Here is a 6,425-nt window from a genome sequence, read left to right as displayed (position 1 = left end):
TAGATGAGATGGAAGATTGCTGTAGTTTGAGAGGAATGACTTGGGAAAGGCAACGATGGTGACATTCAGACCCCCAAGACGTGACTTGAGGGGTGCGCCAGTCAATCTGGGGAGAGTGACACTGAAGCCATGGAAGGCCTAAGACAATTGGACTAGTCGTAACAGGGAGGATTAAAAACGATATTTCTTCCTGATGCAGAGCACCAATCAGAAGGGTTACTGGAGACGTACTCTGGGTGATGAGACCGTTGATGAGACGCGATCCATCTATAGCCGTCACAGTAATGGGTGTTTTTAAGGTAATCACTGGTAGGGACCATTGATTTACTAATGATTTGGAGATAAAATTTCCTGCTGCTCCGGAATCAATCAATGCCTGTGACTCAAAGGTTTTGGTAGCACAGGAAATTGTAACATCAAAGGCGCAGACTTTAGATTTCATGGAAGATGGAGAGGACTCCAGGGACCCTAACTTCACCTCTCCAGAACTAGTTAGGGCCTGGCATTTCCCGATCTCTTAGGGCAAGAGCTGAGCATATGAGTGGAATCAGCACAATAGATACAGAGTCTATTCTTTACTCTTCGTTTCCTCTCCTCTGAAGGTAATTTGGAACGTCCTATCTCCATGGGAATCACAGAGGGTGAAACTGGACGAAATTGAGGGTTAGAACGAAGAGGTGCTTTAGCAGAAGTTGTTTTCTCAGCCTCTCTTTCACGAAATCTCATATCAACACGATGGCAAAGAGAGATCAGATCTTCAAGTGACGAAGGAAGCTCCTGGGTAGTCAGTGCATCTTTAATTTTATCGGAGAGCCCCTGCCAGAAGGCGGCAACTAGGGCTTCAGTGTTCCACTGAAGTTCAGAGGCTAAGATCCTAAATTGAATGACGTACTGTCCTACTGTATGAGATCCTTGTCGCAGACGGAGGATGCTGGGAGCAGCGGAGGTCACACGACCTGGTTCATCGAACACACTTCGGAATGTAGAAATGAATTTGGCACTATCTTGCAATATTGGGTCGTTTCTCTCCCACAGAGGGGAGGCCCAAGCCAGGGCTTGTCCAGAAAACAAAGAGATAAGATAGGCCACTCTGGAACGATGGGTAGAAAAATTTTGAGGTTGGAGCTCAAAATGGACTGAACATTGATTAAGGAAACCCCTACAAGTTTTGGGGTCCCCATCGTACTTTGACGGAGTAGGCAGGTGAAGCGTAGAAGCTGTAGACACCTGGGATGGCACTGGGGAAACGGAGGAAAGCACAGGAGCCTCAGTAGCAGCTGTCACAGTCTGTCCAGATGTTCCTTGGGAGGTTAACGATTGATAACACTGAAGTAACAGCTGTTGGCGGGCATCCTGTTGCTCCACACGGCTGACCAGATGCTGCAGCATCTCTTTGGCTGTAGGTTCCGTATCTGGGTCTGTCATGGCCTGATCTTACTGTCACGGGCACTAGGAGTCTTTACCCAGGGATCACCAGGTGGTAGGCTTACCAGAGCAATGTAGATGGTAATAGGGTACTCTGGTAGCTGGGTGATCACGGACCAGGAAGCAGCAGATGATGAGATGCTCAGGAAAGTCTATGACTAGCAGCACTGGCAATATGGAGGCAATAGTACACGAGGAACTGTAGGACAAGGACACGTGAAGGTAGTCAGTGGTTTGCGGTAGCAAGTTGTACCACTGCTATAGTGAGGAGGAATGTCCAACAGAAACGAGGAGGTGATGAGAGTCAGCGGTCTGCGGATAGCAAGTGGTACCGCTGTCTGAGTGAAGGAGTGGAATCCAAGTGGAGGTATCCAGGGAGTCAGTGGTCTGCGATAGCAAGTTGTACCACTGCTATGTGAAAGGATACTGGAACAGGTGATACTGGAAACAGGGATCAGTGGTCTGCTAGCAGCAAGTTGTACCACTGAATATATATGTGAGGAGGTGCACGGGGAGAGACTGCAACACAGGATATACACAGGCACCTTATATACGATCCACAGTAACATGCACAATATATATATAAATGACTGAACAGGTCTGCAAATAGAAAGTCTCTTGAAGTAGTCCAGCACAAGTTAACACAGTCAATGATGGCAATAGACTCAGCGGATAGCAGACTCCAGAGGAGAACCAACACAGTCCAGCAAGATATGCAATACACCAGCACAGTCAATGAGAAGTATGCATACCGTGGTTCAGAAGCAGGCAGTCAGAGAGGAGTGCAGGGATACCTGAGCGGCAGGAGGCCGGCTGGATGAGAAGTCCCAGGATAGCTGAGGCAGCGGTCAGTAGGTGCAGCGCACAGATAAGTAGACCAACAGGGACACGAATCCACAGGAATCAGTAACACGTGGAACTGGACTCAAGCAGGACCCAGGAGAGTGGAGATGATCCAGCAGAGGAGTAGTGATGAGATATAAATCCAATGCTGACAGGAGGGTAGACCTGCGGGACACGTGAAGGCGTGGAGAGCGGATCAGCAGTAGATGGGTGATAGCGCGGTCAGCAGCAGCAGGACTCTGCGGAACACGGAGGTAACCAGTAGCAACCAATAGTTGTCAGTAGCGATGGAACACGGGAGAGCAGAGTAGACCAGGAGCTGTTGATCACGGAGAGCAGCAAACGGCAATGAGAGCAGCAGTCTCGAGGAAACACAGGAGAGCTGAGAAGAGACTGCAGTGCACAGGAGCAGCGGATAGAAATCAGCTAACTTGTCACGATGATGAACACAGGCGAGTTGAAGGCTGGAGGCTGTAGTGCACGGAAGCAGCGGATAGACATCAGCTAACAATCCCGATGATGAACACAGGCGAGTTGCAGGCTGGAGGCTTGTAGTGCACGGAGGCAGCGGATAGGAACCAGCTCACGGACCCAATGAGGAACAGGTGAGTGGATGTAAGCAACGGTTGGAGTGCACAGAGGCAGCGGGTAGAAACCAGCAAACAGTCACAATGATAAGTAATAGCGTTGAAGTGGTTTGGAAGACTGTAGTGCACGGAGGCAGCGGATAGGAATCAGCAAACAGTCACAATGATAAGTAATAGCGTTGAAGTGGTTTGGAAGACTGTAGTGCACGGAGGCAGCGGATAGGAATCAGCTAACAGTCACGATGATACAGTTGATGGTAGAAGTGGTATGGGAACCACAATAGTAGAAGTGGTTTGGAAACCACAGAGGTAGAAGTGGTTTGGAAACCACAGGAATCAGCAGCGCTGAAAACACGAGGAATACAGGAACACCTTCAGAGACTCATAGGAAATGAGACTCCAAGATCAGGCAACGTGGTGTTGACCACAGGTGCTTAATATAGGGAGTGTTGCCTGATCTGCCAATTGAGTTAAAGGGACATACACAGAAGTATAGGAAAGGGCTGCGCATGCGCAGACCCTCAGGATGGAGGACGGCCACGGTTCCTAAATGTCCGGGAAGAGGCACTCACGGTACGGTGAGTGACAGCCTTTCTGCATAATCTCAATGGTGTACAACATATGTAGCCTATTAGCTTTTTCTAGGACATCTGTATAAAGTGTCTTTCTTAAAGCAACTCTCCATTTGTATATTAATGGGATCTCTAAGAGATCCTATCTTCAATAGGAATAGTAGTTCTGGATGACATACTAGCTACAGTTGCATCTACTTTAGGGACAATGCTTCATTTCTGATGGTCTTCATCAAAGGATAAACATGATCCAACCTATTTAAGTTTTGGTGAAACTTACCCATTTGTGCGTATTGCTTAAAAATCAGCTACTTTACCAACTATACAGGGAAAACTCTATTTTTCTTACCTGCTCCTGCTCTAATTCCACATTATCCATGGGATAACGTTGTGCTGGTGCCCTTCGGCTTTTTGCTATCTGACTCAGGCTCCATCTCTGTTCCAGGTCCAGCAGTCTCACTGGAGGTTAATGAAAAATGTTTTCCAGTGGCAGGAATGCTTAGAGCATCTCTGTACCTGCAAATAGCATGGTCCTCCATGTTTGTGGGGCAAGCATATACGAAGACTGCTGAGGTCCAGGAACCGGCATCAAATTCACATTACCCCAGCAGATCTGCTCCTGCACGGTAGCAGTCTGGGTTACCCAGATATGGCGTGAATAGAAACTGGTTCGTCTCCAGGACCTCAAGAGCAGGTAAGCCCCTCTCTACAGAAAACATCAAACCTCTACCTGCCCTGCCTCTTCTAGAGAGAGGAAAAGACATAGGGGAAGCGGAGGGGCTGCCTTATATACAATCAGGTACGTTTTTTGTAACCCGTCTCTACCTAAGATGGAAAGAGAATCTACCCAAAGTTATGGCAGTCATGGAGTCTGAATAGGGGAAAAAACATTTCGAGCTGAAAGTCTTATATTGGGTAGACCAGCCAGCATTTTGCACCCTCAGCTTTTGTTCTCTGTAATTTTTTTATGGTATACAATGTAAATTTACTTTTACTTGTCATTAAAATTATAATATGATCTAAATGTTTAGTTGCATATATGACATAAATAAAACTTGGGAAATAGACTATCCTCCTAAAGGCTCAAAATTATTAAATGGGAACTAAAATAATTTTTTCTCAAATACATCTGTATGAGTTTTATGTATAATTCCCCCTCCTCTACCTTAATCCTATTACCTGTTGGTTTTTTTTGGGCAGTATACTTTTCCAAATGTTCTATAGCCACATACCAATTCACATCCCTAAGGCCTGTTTGCATGGACTGGTATGAGTGCTGCATGCTAACACTAGTTATATCGCCACACGTACTGGAATATAATGTAGTAGCAAGTTAGTAAAGCAGCTGATGGCAACAGGCAAAGCATTGGAAAGACAATAGGTCTCCTTGAACTTACCTACATAAATGTTGCTATATTTCATAATAATGCCACAACTAAAATGCATACGTTAGTTGATAACCTTTCTATCCCTTGAGGAAACATTACCTAAAGGAAAGAAAAACATGAATAAGTTATTGATTTTGCTAAATGTACAATTGTGAAAGCTTAGACAAGCTGGCAGGATCATACTTAACTGCAATCACTGTTTCTTGTTGTCCATAAACGCACTAGATTTGTCATTATGGAGTCTATTTATCAATATTGGGCAATGTGGAAGATTATTGCAGCTATAGAAAATCTTTTTTGGCCCAGTTTAGCAATAAAAGGTCCCCTCTACAGCGACACTGGCTCACCTTGGTAAGATGCCTCTTACCACTACACCAGCCAGTGCAGGCTCCCTCTGCACATGGGTGACCCAGCATTGCCCAAGATGAATGATAGCGATAGGACGACATCAGCAGTACTGGTACCCTCATTTGAATACAATGACAAAAACCATGGCAATTACTGTAATTGTAATCTTTTGGGGCTTGGAAGAATCCACACACACTGCCGGCATTCAATCACTCTGCTCTTAAAAGTCTGATCCCCATGACGTGTTGTCATGGTGCCGGTCATGTAATGTGCTGGCTGTGTGGCTACCAGCGTGCCATGCAATGTTGTCATTTCTCAGGTGAGAGGATCACTGCACATGTAAATTTGTTTTTTTACAGTACAACGAAAGTTACAGTCTACAGCTAATCTTCTGACCTGCAGTATATCTAACTACCCACTTCAATGCTTACCACCCATAGATTAGAAAACCACAACAGTAAAATATAAAAGTTTTCTCTCTGCTCACAGAAATTTTATATTGACTGGGAGGGAGAATACCCAGAGGTGAACATTTCATCTCCAGAGAGTCTATATTATTAAAATTGTTTTTCTTTCAAATGTTTTTTGTTGCATTTGTTTGCTTTATCCACCCCAAAACATAATACAATAATTGTTCTAAACTTAATTTTATTAATTAGACGTTTTTAGACGAGATTTTTTTTACATTTTTCAAACTTATCTGGCAAGGAGAGGTGGGCCCAAAATGTGTCAGGCAGTCCATATTCTTATTGGCAGACCTGGATAGATGAGTCAGGACATCTAGGTACTGCAAACCTGAGTCTGCTCTCTTCAGCAGAGGAACTTCTGTTACCATGACAACAGGATGCCCTGTCACTGAAGCTGTTCACACCTCCTCCATCCTCCGTCTTCTATCCCTTCCTAGCACCTCTCAGAACCCGCCCACTCTGCTTCTTTGCAGCAGTCACCTTCCTCTCTGTAATACTCCTCTATTTTCTTCTGCATTGCTCTCTCTCGTGGCAACCTTTTTTTCTCTCTTACATCCCCCTCTCTCAGTGTGTGCACTGCCTTCTCCCTGCTCCACTCCTCCTTTTTTCCTCCTCCTACCTATGGCAAAATGGATATAAATCATAACCACCACCCACTCCCCAAATAAGAATGTTGAAACAAAGGAACCTTGCAGCATCCCAGGACTGAAAATACTCCCAGCTCCTCCCTTTTTTTCACATCAGCAGCATCCACCACAGTGGAAAAGATGGGAATCCCAGTCACCAATCCGAACT

This window comes from Mixophyes fleayi, chromosome 3 (assembly GCF_038048845.1).
Source record: "Mixophyes fleayi isolate aMixFle1 chromosome 3, aMixFle1.hap1, whole genome shotgun sequence".
NCBI lineage: Eukaryota > Metazoa > Chordata > Amphibia > Anura > Limnodynastidae > Mixophyes > Mixophyes fleayi.
This window is presented reverse-complemented; position numbering follows the sequence as displayed.